Source organism: Crocodylus porosus, unplaced genomic scaffold, assembly GCF_001723895.1.
Source record: "Crocodylus porosus isolate Cpor-Errol unplaced genomic scaffold, CroPor_comp1, whole genome shotgun sequence".
NCBI classification, from domain to species: domain Eukaryota; kingdom Metazoa; phylum Chordata; order Crocodylia; family Crocodylidae; genus Crocodylus; species Crocodylus porosus.
The window spans coordinates 104520996-104534865 of NW_017728918.1; the positions used below are offsets into that span (position 1 = coordinate 104520996).

The following is a 13870-nucleotide window of genomic DNA, read 5'->3' on the forward strand; positions in this document are numbered from 1 at the left end:
TGGGGGTATGCTGTTTCCATCCTCCCAACCCTGACCATGCTATTTTAGTCCCCTGACTTCCTCCATGGACCTGCCAACCATACTCCCTGGGCTTGCCAGTCCTCTCCATGTCACACCTGCTTCCACCCAAGTTACATCAGTCTGCCCACTCTGCTCCCAAGGGCCGTGAATGTTTGCACGTGATGCTCCCAGATGCTGAACGTGGATGTTATATAAATGAAAAGTATTACCATTATTAATATTCAGTAACTATTTTATAGTATACTATAAAGGCACAAAGGAAAAGCTAATATAGTAGTTCTGTTACATATAGCTTTAGGGCCTGATTCTCTGTTGGTCTGTATACAAGCGGTGCCCAACTAATCTCATTTTTGGGCCAGATGAATGGTATGGGTCCAGTCCATGGGCCTGTTCTGCTACCCAAGTGATAAGCACTATCACTTCTGTGTGTAAATAGTATGATTTACAAAAGCCAAAATCCTATTCACACATACAAGCTCCCTACTAATGGAGGCAGGATGAATGATGTCAGAATGAGTGAGTGGCAGCAGCGTTAATTGTCATGAGCTGAGGCCATTAACACTGCCACTACTCCCCTGCCACCAAATTTCTGGACCTGTGGGGAGGCTGTAGGCCAAATGATTTGGCCCATGAGCCTTACCCTTATTTACACTATAACAAAATGGATGTCAATGACTAACAAGACAAAATAGTAGTTTTCCATCTACTTTACATTCCTAGTGCTGGTTTAAATGACTATATAATGTGTCTTGCAGTGAACAATCAAGACCTAGGTGCACTTAGATAGAAAATATGGCTTACAAGGATTTTCATCTTGGTACCTAAAATAAAGCATCTAAAACTGCAGCTAGGTGAAAGTGCCCTAAATGAAAGTGGCCTGATTTTCAAATGTACTGAGCACCTATCACTCACATTAAAGTCAATAATAATTTCTAATATTCAGTACATAATGATACCAAAATAGTAAGGCTCAGAAACATGCGTCTATTGACATTTCTGTTATCTAATAGTCTTATGGAAGGAAATTCTTTAATGTGGCCTCAATCCAGGCTGTATTTGTGTCATGTAAATCACTTATCTTTTCTATTTCTAATACTTATACAGAAACATTAGCATGGAGCTTTCATGTGTGAATGGGTTTGTGGCTTTTGTAAATCATAGTATTTGCACACAGAAGTAATAGTGCTTAAAAATTAGATATGCAGATTCTTGTATATGCAAAGTTGCAAGTTCACCAATAGAAGGACTTCTTTTTCAAACGTGAATAACCAAATGTTATAGTTAATTCTTAAAAGCATATCTAAGACTAGGTACAGATCTTACACATAATCCAGACTAGATGCTCGGAAATTGAACCAAACCCATACCTGTACAGATGTTTGGGACACATAGACCGAACTAAAATGGCAGTGCATGGAACTCCTGTACCAGATCCCCTATAGAATCAAGTTAGGTCACTATCTGCTGGCATCTATGACCATGTGTAGACGAAACAAGAGGTGTGTGTGCATGGCACTTTGAAGTAGGCTAAATGCTTTTGCACCACTTGAATGGTGTCAGTGTTTGCACGCCTCGGAAGCCTATTGCACATTATTTCCAGCCACCATAGGAAATTCAGCAGCATAGTGTGCCTTAAATGACTTGGGGCACAGCAAACTAAAACTCCTTCAAGGCCACGGAGCGAAGCACTGAGCTCCATGCAGCTCCATGGCTCTGGAGGAAGCCCAAGAAAAGTAGCAAGCCTGATCTTCCCCCACTCCCCCAGAGCCTTCCTGCCTGCCTGCCTGAGCTGTGTGAGGGCCTGGTGCTTCCCCCCATGGCTGCAGTGCCCCCCGGGACCAACCAAGCTGGATGCCTGCAGCCGGGTGCTACCTGAGGAGGAGCACCTCTGCCGTGGAGGGAAAAACCGGCCCTTCCTGCAGCTCAGGGACCATTCCACCCACCAGCAGCTCATCCTCCCCACCTGAGAGGCACCTAAGTCAGTGGGGTATATGCACGACACAGGGGATTAATCAGCCCTAAATTGAAGCAGTGCTTTTTAAAACCCACTGGTTCAATTTAGGCCCCCCCATTTGGTCTACACACACCCTTAGGCTCCCTTGTGAGCTCCATCTTGCTCCCCCCACCCCGCTGCAGGGAGGTGCACTAGAACTTGGCTGCTCTTGCTGAATGCCCAGCTGGTCCTGCCCTTGGGTTGTCACAGAGTTATGTCAGCAAAGCCTCTGTGCACACCCTGCCTTCTGCCTCTGGCCAGCTGTCAGCTCTAGGCAGGAAAGAGGTGAGGGAGATGGGTACTCGGACTTGCAACCTGCCAGGGGCTGAGGCAGTGCCTGTGATGCACCCTGAATTCCCAGCTCAGGTCAGCGGGGCACAGAGTGTCCCTCCCCTATCCTGGTTCCATCAGAGCTCCGGGACCTGTGCACGCCCCTGCAGCAGAGGGGCTCCTGTCTCTGGGGAGGGTGAGTGGGGGCAGCCATGGGTGATTCCAGTGCAGGAACAGCAGCTGCAGCCTAGGGAGCCAGGTGAGCCTCTACCCAGCCCTGCCTACTGCTCAAGCACCAGCTGCTGCCAGCTGGGCTGGCTCAGCTCAGGCAAGTCCATTTCTAGCCTGATCTCCTCAGCATTCTTGCCAGCTTCCCTCCCCTGTGATGGTGCCTGGAAACAAAGCAAACCTATGGAACAAAGAACAAAACCCCAGCTGGGCCCAGGTGAGCACCACTCCTCACCAGCCACAGGCTCTGGGAAACAGCATGACCCTTCCTGCCCTGCTCCCAGACACACCACATCACATCTAAGGGGTTCCCGCTCCCTGAAATGTGTGGTGGGTGCCAGAGAGATCTGGGGAGCATGTGTGAGTATGCATGTGCCACAGCCTTTCCTGGGTTCTTTTGCCAGTCCCTGGCACTGAACCTGGCTCTGCCCCCTAAGACTCACCTGGCAGTGCATAGCTGCAGATCCACCTTTGTTTCTGTCAATTCCCCCCGCCCCCAACTCTTCTTTTCCATGCTGTCTGTAGCACCACTCTCTGAAGGAGCAGAGGAGGGGTGACTGCCAGCTCAGCCCAGCACGTTGTTGAACTGGGACCCCCTGCCTTCCCCGTCTGATCTCCCACCACCAGGCATTTCAGCTACAAGGGTATGGTTGTCCCCCTGCCCTTCCCAGGAATCTGAGCCCTGTAGCCACAGGGGAAGGGGCTTCAGCTGGGAACTTTGCACTGGCTCTGGGTGTGTGGTGGGTGGCCCTTCTTGGAGCCACTGCAATGCATGGGCCCAAGGCTCAGATGGAATTGGGAAAGGGGAAGGGACACCCTGTGCCCTACTGATGCAGAGTATGCTGCTGGAACTGCCTTTCCCTCCCATAGCTCACGATTCACGCTCCCACCCCCACCTCTGTCTTGCTTGGGGTGGACCCTTGTGTCCCCACCCTGGACAAAATCCAGAGACCCCCATGCCTGCATGAGTGAGGGTAGCCCCAGGGGACCAGAGTCTAAGTGCTGCAAGGCAAACATGCCTCCCTCCACTAGCTGCCTGCAGCTGAGAGATGCCTGTGGCTAACAGATGATGTGGCAGGGGGTTGGGGGTATGATTGCTTGTGCCTGTCAGCCAGTCATCATGGGTGGCCTTGGCATTGGGCTGTTCTCAGCAGTTTCTGGCAGCCTAGAGGCATGCTGGGAGACATGTAGGAGTGCCCTCAACCTGCTGGCCTTGGCCAGTTCAGGCCACCTGTGTACCCGCCCCACCAAAGGGCCAATGTGTGTTCTGTTTGTTCTCGATCTAACCTAGGGTGCTTAGAGTAAACTACATAACTTGGATCTGTTCCTCCTCAGGCTTTTCAGATGTCTGTACCTAGCCTTAGGTGCCTGTCCTTGTTGTATTTAGGTGGGAAAAATTTGTGAGCAAAAACTAGAACTATTTTAAATGATTAGATCATCAATTTAAACTTCAGAGTTGTTTTTTATTTGTACCCACACAAGTTTCATTTTCCTGTTCCCACCTGAGAACCAGAGTTACACTTACATATTTTAGTATTGGAAGATAGGACTGAGAGGGTCTTTTTATATTATCAAGCCTAGTCCTATGCTATTCAGACAAGCACACCACGTAATCCCTTCCATAACTCCCTTTACCCCACATAATCTCTTCAAGCTCTCTCTTAAAGTGAGTTAGTTTTGCTTCATTTTGTTTTGCCTTTTTTTGCCACTGCTTCTCTTATTGGGAAGCTCTTGTACAGTTTTTCTGCCATGATGGCTAAAATCTTTTCTCCAGCTTCCAACTTAGATTTACTTATGGCCAGGTTATATTCATTTGTTCTTGAGCCAACATTTTCCTTTATCTTAAATGTGGCAGACCACTGCCCAACTCCCCATTTCCCCAGTTGGTTCTGTTTGAACAGTAGGTTTATGATGTGCCCAAATGCATGGAGCCAGTATAGGTGCTTGTATGCACTTTCTCCTCCTTATAGATTATAGAGGATGTGATATAGAGTGTGTCAGAGAAAAAGACCATTGGTGAAGTTATGATGTACTCTGATGATCATTAGCTGTCAAAGGTCCCATCAAGAGCTACTGGCAGTGGATGTCACTTAGAGAAGCCCTGACACTTTTTCTCCCCCAGCCAGAGCCCTTGGTGGTGCAAAGTTGAGCTTTGCAACTGAGGATCTGACTGCTTATGTTACAAGTAGTTAAAAGTGGCACTAACTTTAAGGCAAATATACACAAATACATGCATGTAGGTAGTAGATATATTTGTATGTATTATACATTTAACAGAACTGTCTGCTCAAGCTATTAACATTTTGGTAGACCATATTTAATATGATCAGAAATGAATATAGATTTTGGATGGTTGTGTTCAACACCAAATAATTTCTCCTAATGAATTCTTTGGAAATGTTCTTTAAAGGGCAACATTATATTTAAAAACAGGACATAAAAGTTAAGGAATATATACTGAAATTGTATTAAAGGTGACTTTTTAGCCAACCTATTACAATGCATTATTATTCAAATGTAACATTTATATGTTAATGTCTCTTTATACTAAATAGCTTAATGGTAAAAAACTTGCAGAGGAAAGGTAGAAAAATACCAAAGAGAAGTGTGCACTTGCTTGTAAATAATTGAATTCAAAATATAATCTAACTTGTACAATACTAGTTTGTCATACCTAACAGTTGTCACTACTTTTTAAAAAAAATATGACATTTTTGCTACTGTTTAGGAGATAACCTTTTTCAATGTTGTTTCATGATAGTTACATTGTACATAGTGACAGGTTGCTTTAAACAAGTTAGTTACACTTTCATTAGAATAGAACAATAACTACAGATGGATAGCCATTCCACAATCAGCTTCCCCAGTAACCTCATCAGAATAACGTTAGGTTTACTCTGATGTGCAGTTAGGACAGAGCAGTAAAAACATGGCCAAAAATAGATATCCTTTGAAAAACACAGTAGTCTGAATGACCTAGGGAAATAACTTGTGAACTAAATGACTTCAGGAGGGATGTGGACAACATGGAGAGGGTCCAGAGGAGGGCCACTCACATGATCAGGGGGCAGCAGGGCAGGCCCTACGAGGAGAGGCTACGGGACCTGAACCTGTTCAGAGAAGGCTCGAGGGGGATGAATACCTAGCTGATTAATATACATACCCATTGCAGCTTGTGTTCTCATGGAATCCATTTATTATAACTCATTTTCCCTTCTTTGTTCAAAAAAACAATAGCCTTCTTAGGCAATAAGAAAATTAGTAGCAGGTGAGAGCTTATTTTTAATGATCCTGGGACAAATTGTTTAATTTCAAACATGAACAATTTACCCCCAATTTTCTTAATTTGCACAGTTATGAATTTTAATTTATAATCAGTTATCCTATCTGTGCACCCCCATAGCATTAAATGAGAAAAAATATTTAAATGCTGTTATAAAAGTCATTGTTGACCAACATTTGACCCAGTATCAATATTCTACTTGTAGTAGACATTAGAGGTGATAGCTTGGATATTGTGCCATGGGTACTGGAGGCAAGAGTTGACTTTTTAATTATGGTTGCAGTATTTCCTAAATATGCACAACTCTGTAAAAGTTAAAACGTTACAGCTCCAATCCTAAGGGCTCTGACACATGTCACATTTAAGATATGATTAAAAGGTTAATTGTGCCTTGAATAACTGAGCCACAAAGTTATTTCACATATAATGTGTGACAACTTTGTGGCTATTTTGTATCATGCCTTAAGTTAAACATGTAGCCAGTTCGGGCTGGCCCACTCAGCTGAGTATCAGGATCCAGAGTGGAACAGTCCACAGCTGTCCTCTACCTGGTTGGGCTAAAAAAAGAACTACTCTCTGAACCCCAGGACCTGTAAAAACCATGTATGCTCCCCTGCTGGTCAGCAAACAGGGTTTTTACTCATCTCCCATGCATGGGAATCCTGGGATTGAGCTCCAGCAGCCCAATCCTAGGGTCCTGGTACACTGGGATTTGTGAAAACTACTTGTGCCCCTGAGCTGGGGTCTTGATAATCAGCTGATTGTTGCCAGAGCTGGGGACTGGACTATGCCTGGTTCTAGATCCCAGTTTGGTCCCCATCCCCAACTAATAGTCAGCTTATTGTGGGCACCCAGGCTTTAATTTTCTGATTCAGGGGCTGGGATCAGGATCTGGCAAGAAAGGCATGACTGGAATCTAATGCCTGATCCCAAAATCAAACATCCTGCTGTGCATATGTGCTTGGTAAGGTGTGTGATTGTTGGGATCACAGATTAGCTCTGATCATGCCTTAAAATGGACCTTAGTGCACACAGGTAACTTTGCACATGGATATAATCTCACAGCAATGCCTCCCCATGGCCCAATAGTACATTTAGGGCACAGCAAATGATTGAGGCCCTTAATATTTAATTTTTTCAAACAATTATGGAAGTTTAAAAGTTTAGGCTATCAGGCACTTAGTACTGTGCATATAGCCAAGGCATATCACCCAGACTTCCTGTCAATGACAGCTTTTTTCTCGTTCTTTCCTTCATTCCCAAAGAGCTTGAGCCTAAGCTGATTGAAATCAATGGAAAGACAGCTGTTCTTCTCAGTGGGATTTCTGTCAAATCTGTAGTGTGTTGATCCTGTTTTAAAATTAGCCCCAATTCTTGTAAAACCTTGCATATGTGCATTTTTATACACTGAGTATATTTACTCAGATCTAATACGACCCTGAATTTAAGACAGCCCTCTAGTAATTAGATTCTTTACATGGAAAATTTATAAATTTGTTTTGGAGGGTCATCTTTAATCTCCCCCACCCCATATGAATGCTGCTGGTAGTGGGGGAGCAGGTGCTTGTGTCTACCTCCTTGCCACCTCTGCCCCCTGCCTGCCTCCCCACAGCCTTGCCCCCCGCCCCCCTAAGTCTCTACTCTCTTCTGTAGCAGCTGAAGCTGTGGCTACAACCCCAGCCCCAGGCAGGGACTGGTGCCCAAGCCACAGCAGCTGTCTGTCCTTGCCACTGCCTTCCTACTTGATTTTAAGACACGGGACTAACCCAATGTTAAATGGAAGGGAGGTCATCTTAGAATCACTTAAATATGGTACTTAACTTGAACTGCTCAGAAAGCATAAAGTTAAGTATATGGATAAGCTTTCCATGACTATGGTCTTAGACTGCAAGCTTTTCAGGATGGTGACTGTGGACATAATTCAAAGTGTTTCTATAGGCACTTACACTTAGGCATTGCAACTTCCAAGTGGTCCGGGGTACAGTTCAGTCTGACTAGTTTAGGCACCTTGGATCTTTACACAGTCATTGAACAGACTTTGAAGGAATTTAAGAGCAGTCAAGTTTAGGTACCTAAGCTGTGTACACAGAGATTAGGATGGGGAAGGCACCTCCAAACTAAAGTGATATCTGGACATAGCCAAAAAGAAATGAGAAATGGAGGGGTGTATCTCTGTGGCACAAATGCCTGCTTAAGTCTGGGCACATCTGCATGTGCATTAACATGTCATTATGACTCCACATTAAGTTTAGTACCTTACAGGTACTACCTAACAGGTACTAATTAAATATGCAGTAACTGGCACTACTGCACAGTAGCACCAGTGCATACCTTTTTAGTGCCACTAATGCACAGTAGACTAATTCTACTGCACATTAGCATGGCTTTTGCTGTGATGCACTAATGTGCAGTAGAATTAGCCTACTGTACATTTAGCATCTCATGTAGATGTGCCCACTGTCTGTTAAATATCTTTACTCACTTATGATACGCGTGACCTAGTCTCCTGTTGAAGGACAGCTGTTAATGGGTTTCTGGAGATAGTTGTGTTCAGGTTTCTACCTTCATTCAATATTGTGGTGTTCTATGTGTTCAATATTGACTGTCCATTCACCCAAGGAGTAGGATACCTGTGTTCTGTGCCTGTCTTATCTTGACATGATTTGAACCCTACATCTCCCACTTTCTAGGAGAGTGTCCTAACTACCAAGTTATAAAATAGATTCATCCCTAAATTCCATTTTACATTAAATAACCATTGGTTAAAAAAAATGAAATAACTCGGGTCTGCACTTTCCAGGAGAGTGTTGTAAAAAGGGCTGCAGAAACAGGCCCATTCTTGATTGATCCCAGCACTGTTTTATGCATTTGTCATTATATGATTATTTGTTAAAAAACAAAAATAAACCTGGCAGCAGAAACTAGACGCCAGAATTTTTCTTTCATTTGAAGCACCCAGTAGCAATAGAAGGTGTCTCTTGCTAGTTCTCCTTCTGACCCCAGTACTCTTGCCTGTTTGCCTGTTCACCCTCAACAGGAGAGATGGAGAGTCCCAACTTCTAATTTGGTAGTTAGGGCACTCTCCTTGGCACTAAGGAATCTTGCTTCGAATAGCCTGAGATGGAGGAGGGCCTATAATCCAGGTTTCCCACTCCCTGGGTGAGTGCTTTGACCACTAGTACATTGAGCAAAAGGTGAGCACTGCCAGTTGGTTTTTACCTGAATTCAGTGCTATTAATATAATGTAGGATTAAATGATAAAAATATTTTATCACTGTTATAAAAGTAATTGTTGAACAACATTTGGCTCAGTGCTTTTCTTTCATGTAATGACCAAGGCCTTTGTACTGAGCCAGACTTTAGGAAAACTTTGAATTGTAATTGACGTTAGGCATGAGTTAGGTGCTATGATGCACTTAAGCCCTCCATATGAATTGTATCTAAGCTCTATGATAGATGCCGAGGAACATTGGCCCAACCCAGCTGTGCAGGCACGTGCAGTCTGTGGTGCTACAAACTTCTTTACAGTACCAGAAACCACACATGTTGCACGTTAAACCATGTGGGATACTGCTAACTAGCAGCGCTAGGGCAGAATTTGCTACCAGCATTTCCTGGTAGCAAATAAAACCTCTGAAAAAAAAGTGGCCTTGAGACAGGAAGGCCTTGAGACAGGACATCAAGTCCCTGTCTCTGCGTGCCTCAGTATGGGGACTTCACTGTGGAGACTCTGCACTGAGACACGTGGAGTTCCCACAATGAGGCACACTGCACTCCAGCCAAACACAGAGTGGGGGCTTTGCAGGTGCCTTAACAAGGGGGCTGCCTGCTGACTAGGCCCATGCTGAGACACCCTATGCCCCAACAAACATGTGGAGCATCAGGATAACGTGTCCTGCTGCAAACCACATGAGCAAGGGCAAGCACTGCAGCATAAAGTAATACCACAAATTTGTGCTGCTACTGTTTATGCTGCTGCAAATGCATGCCCCTGCTCATGTGGATGCACCCATTCAGTCCAAAATAGAGGCATCTAATGAATTCAGTGCTTAGTGAGTTTTGTGGCTACTATCACAGGGCCAATTTGAATTACTTTTTGGAACTTAGATGCCTAAACTTTGCCTAAGTCCTATTTATGTGCTTAATTAGCCAATTTGATTCCTGTCCTGATTCTTTTCCTGTATGCTAATGCAGTGGCTGACACAAACGTGATTGGTTACTTTTCTCAGTAGAGCCTCCAGGCTTTACTGTAACATGTATAATTCATAATGAAATAATAACTCACCTACTGAGCTCTTTTAGGGCCTTGCCTCTAAAAAATTAGCCTATAGTACTTTGAGTTTTGCTGTAACGCTTAAACAGCAAACCCTTTCCTTAGAGAGATATTGCCAACATGGTGCCTGCATACAAACAGGACATAAATGAAAAGGAGGCACTTTGGCTCCTGCTCTCTGACTAATAAGAAAAGATAGAAAAAAATCATGTACAACATAGAAGATAGAAAATATATTTACACATATAGAATATTTATTAATTTAATATAACCATGATAAAAGAGATAAACTATGCCATGTAGTCAACAAACCTGCATTCTACCAATCAAAAAAGAAAATTATCAAGGGTCCTTTAACAAGTATACCCTGATGCCAACCCCTGACCCTTTCCATCTGTGAGTCTGCTAGCTGCTGTGTGTTGGTCAAGGACAGTAAACAGGGGATTACAAATAATGCAGAGCAGAAATTAACCTGATCCAGACCTGAACCTAAATTTCACCAGGTTTCAGAGACAGGTCATGGATGAAATCCTGGCTCTGTTGCATTCGCTGGCAATATTCTTCTGTAAATTCCAGAAACCCAGGATTTCACCTCTTTTGTATATGTGCTCTTTTTTCCCTTTCTTTTTGACCTATTGATGAAGGAAAAAAATTAAGAAAGAAAGAATTAGGTTCATATTATACACTATCCAGTTGAACACCTGGGATTGATTACAAATTCAGTCTCTCACTGAGCTGACTGGCCATATCTAGGATTGCAGAAGAAGTAATCCTAGACAAAAACATAGTTAATATTAAAAAGTCATGAGTTGCCAAGAGTTACCACATAATGAGGTCAGAGATTCCAGACTTCTCTTATAAAGGAAAATAGCTGTGATCATAATAAGATGGGTGCTGGCATTTTACTAATGATGAGTAGTTTGGTTTCAGATACACAAGGCAAAATTCAACCATAATATTTTTCTTCCACCAGTCATGTAGCACCTACAGTGGCCAGAAAGAGAGATTTGTAGCAATGCACTATTACAGTAGTGTAGCATCCACTATTACCATAGAGTAGAAGCACCAATCAGCTCAGGAATGAGTCCACGTCTGCCCTCCTCATCCAGAAGAAACCTGTGGAGAACATCAAATAGTGTTTGTACACAGGTTTTTGGATCATTACTGTGTATTGCTACACTAATATATTCATAATGAACATTTTATATAATGTAGCATCTTGAAAGATAAGATAGGGGAAAATATATTGAGGAAATGAGAGCTTTTCAAAAATCTGCAGGCCATTAAGAGGAATTACAGAATAAAGAGGACTTGATGGAGATGATCTGATTCCATTGGCATATTCATTTTTCATCCTCTAAAATTTGGGGAAATGGGCTAATGTCCATAAAACATGTATATCTTACACTGTAATTTCTTGTGTGATGAATGTTTCTTAAGTATTTGTTTTGGAAACATGCTTTCTGATGGTTTTTGCTAAGAGGTAAGTTACAGTTTTTTGTAGTTATGCATGAAAGATGATAGTGAGAAGTGAAAATGCAGTATTTTGTGTTAATCGCTAACTGAAAGATTGTAATACTGACTGCATGATTTGCCCCTTACATGTGTGCTCTACTATAATGATCTAAAAGTAACACGGTATCTCTTAGTATTAGACACAAATTTATCCTGACAGTTTTATGGATCAAGCCTTGGAAATATTTAGTCATGTAAAATATAATCATGTGCTTGAAATATTTGCTATTGTTCTAATACGTTTCATCCTGTATATTGGAGTAACTTCACCCTGTCTCTTCTAGTCAACTGTGTTCCTCACTTGATGTAGTTCTTCTTTTCAGCATGATTATTATGCAAGAGGTGTTAATTCACACTGAATGCTCACAGCACACTTACCAAATGGCAGTTGTTTATTCATTGAGAACACTTCATGTCTTTATAAGTTATTCAAGATTTTCTTATCATGGTGAATTAAGTTTAGCTTTAACATCCAATTTTTAGGTTTTATTACCATCCACTCCAAAACTTTTGAGGGCAAATAGAAGTAGCTTATTGTTTAAAATACTGTGTATCAGGATAAAAAAAACAGTCCATTACATCAAAGCATGCAGTCCTTTGTGTAATGCTATGAATTCTACCCCTAAAATAATTTCCTCAGCTTAAAGAGCACTAGCTTTCTACTGTAGCCTCCAAAATGGTTATCAGCTCTGTGCGTCTTGACCAATTATGGAATAGAAGCTGGTAAAAAAAACAAAAAAACCCACTCTTGCTGTAAAACTTGCATTTCCCTTGTGTTTTTCTATCTTCTAAATGCACTGATACAGACAACAAGAGTGGGGGCAGTAAGAGGTTTTTTGTCATACAGGCATAAACCAGAATATATAGGCCCCCACAAAAACAATTACATTGCACTTCAGCTAAAGCAATAAAATATTGAGGGGTAGGAAGACAAATTAAATGAAGAAATGATCTGTTAAAATAGCAATATCCTCCTTCTAGTGAAACTTGCCTACCCTCTTCCTAGTGCCATATGCCAGCATCCTTCTTCTCAGATGCCTCTCCAGCTAGCATGTTGGCTTTTTGGTGTATTAAATCAGTATCCGGTTTTCTTTCTGTATCAGCACTTGAACCAATACCCTGCTACATTAAACCACAGTCCTAGCCCAGTATAGAATGAGAGATCATTCTGATAAGTGTGACTGAGGATTATCAAGAGCAGAAATTTAATCTGCTTGAACAATAGATTACAGGAAAAAAGCTGTCATTCTGCATTGAAATTCATCTCCCATACCTAATATTTTTACAAAGATGCACACTTTGTTGAATGGTTTTTTAGCCATTAGACTGCCTAAGAGGGTGTTTCTGACTGATATAATTGCATCCTTGTAAAATTTTAGGCACAGCCCTGTATGTCTCTTAGCTTCCCCAGTGTATTCATTGTTTTACAATTACTTCACCTCCTGAGATGCTATATAGCTCTGCTGATCCTATGTAACACCTTTGTGCTTGAAGACAAGAGACTTATATCCACAGAAAGTCATACCAATAATTTCCTATGAGGTGAATTTTCTGTCTGTAGGGTGAATAACATGAGATTCAAAGGTTATGTGAACTTCTTTTAATGGATAATAAAATACATGGAAAGAAATGTTGCAAATTCCTTTAAGGCATGTAATACGCAACAGTATTTTTCAAGCTATACAGCATTTGCAAAACAAGACACATACATTAAAAAATTATTAGATGGATAATGAAAGGAAGTGGAAAAAAGGCTTAATGGAAAATGGTCAGCATGTTCACATGGACCTTTTTTGCTCTCTGTATTACAGTTTAACATACTTAGCCACACTATTGTGTGGTAAATCTATAAAGTATATAAATGGCATGAATGTAGGTTTTCTTATATTCAAACACATTGTAGCACAAACCATAATTCTCTTTTTAGTGCTTCTTAGATTTTCTGTACTACCTGTCTTCTTCCTCCAGACTTCTTCCGAATTGCTTGGCTAATTTAGGATTTTATACAGGCTAGCCTATAGCATGTAATGTTAATTTTTGCTGCTTAAACCAGTTATGTCTGCTAATTTTGCTCTTTATGGTTTATACATTATGCTGCCCCATTATCAGGTTCTGGGCAATAAGACCTTTATTTCTCTAGTTGCTGTTTCTATAATTTCTTTCTTAGTACTGTACACTTGTTGGGGTTAATTATCTGAGATTAGTACTATTATCTTTCACTGAATTCTGTGTGTGTTGTAAAATATTTCTGAGTCAAATATCTGACTTAAATACTTAGCAGGACTAA

General features: G+C 41.9%; 1 protein-coding gene across 1 annotated transcript in view; it reads left to right on the forward strand.

Annotated features, from left to right (window-relative positions):
* LAMA2 (laminin subunit alpha 2) overlaps positions 1 to 13870 on the forward strand; it is a 434604-nt gene that overhangs the window by 285979 nt on the left and 134755 nt on the right. The window lies entirely within an intron of this gene.